Below are 1507 nucleotides of genomic sequence, written 5' to 3'. Positions count from 1 at the left end.
TAACAAACAACTTCTTATAGTTGGTTCTAACGGGGAAATATAATAAAGTCTTCGTTTTAATGAATCGGGCATCGTCAACATAAATTAAGGGAGGACCCCTGCCTGGAAGGTCGGCAAATAATGAATTTTCGTGGATTTTTTTTTGACGTTACGAATAAAGCGAAGAGATCGTGTATTTTGGTTATTGTTTAAGGTATATTTGAAGATTAATTTTCCATATTTTGAGTGCACATATAATGATTATGACGCTGTTGACAGTTGGATGCGTAGATGCTGTCTGAAAATCGATACCTTGCTGGTGGTATCGGTTCTGAAGCAACGGGGTGTCGTAGAACAAATTACAATAAATAATTCGAAACTTTAGGACAATACCTAAAGCGTTACATACGGGTTTTTTAAAAAATTCGAAAAATTGCCAAAACGGCGGCAATTTTTGTTAAGAATTATATCTTTTCATGAAACATCTCTAAATAGCGAAATTTCTTTATTTTTTAACAAAAATTTATAACTCAAAAACTATGATATCTACAAACAGTGTTTGCGTACAGATTTATCTGGAAAGATACAGATTTTTTCATTATCTTTGGTACAGATTTTCCTCAAAAACAATGGGTTAATTATACCTATGATATAACCGCAAGGTTGATGTAGGATTGCCGTTGGCTTAGTAATCATTTGTGGTTTTTCAATTAGCAATAATCGCACCTCGGATGTTCCTCATTGGGTACGATATCGCTGCTGCGCAGAGCTATCTTTTGTATATATTGATTAAATTATTGATTAAACTAGTGAATGAATAAAACAATTTACGGATTCAATTGCAAACAAATCCCTATTTAGATCAATTCATGCATTATGGTAGTGTTTATCGCAGCAAATAATTATCAAAATTTTGCATAATCATCAAACGGTATGCGTAAAAGTTCAGTGAGCTGGCGACATGAAGGGATATGTAATCGAGCAGATCCACTAAGTCCAAAATGGGCCTAGATGAATGGGTTCTGCTGGCGTTGGCATACGCAGTATGGTAGATAAGTTGTATATTTTGAAACCCTGTTTTAGAAGTAGTTGCAGTATTTTCAAGGCGCATTAGGATTAGAATTCCTGCTGGAGATGCTGGTTAGTAAGCAAATTATAATAAATTTAACTATTTTTTTCGTTTTTTATTGTTTGATTTTTATCAATGAGATAATTATTTGACGATTAACTATTGGCTTTTTTTCTGGTTGACATAATCAAATAGTTATTGAACAAGTTAACTTAGACATAGAAGTTGGTATTCGGTATAGAATCTTATGCGTCCAGGAATATTCTTATTCATTATATGTATATTGTGGTTTTGCTTTTCACGAGTCAGCGAAAATTTATATATTTTCTTCGCTTCACAAGCTTGAACCATAATATTGACCGAATATTGATCAGTACCCATCTGTGGAAATATTCCCTGTACTTCAACATAACATTCCACTGTAATGCATATATCGGCACATTGATACTGAAAGATTGC

The 1507-nt window shown here is 33.3% G+C and overlaps 1 pseudogene; it reads right to left on the bottom strand.

The window, feature by feature from the left end:
• Positions 1-673: 673 nt before the first annotated feature.
• Positions 674-750, bottom strand: LOC129780904 (U4 spliceosomal RNA; annotated as a pseudogene).
• Between the last annotated feature and the right edge of the window lie 757 nt (positions 751-1507).

This window comes from Toxorhynchites rutilus, chromosome 3 (assembly GCF_029784135.1).
Source record: "Toxorhynchites rutilus septentrionalis strain SRP chromosome 3, ASM2978413v1, whole genome shotgun sequence".
Lineage (NCBI taxonomy): Eukaryota > Metazoa > Arthropoda > Insecta > Diptera > Culicidae > Toxorhynchites > Toxorhynchites rutilus.
The sequence above is the reverse complement of the archived record's forward strand: the minus strand, read 5'-3'. Positions and strand labels throughout refer to the sequence as shown.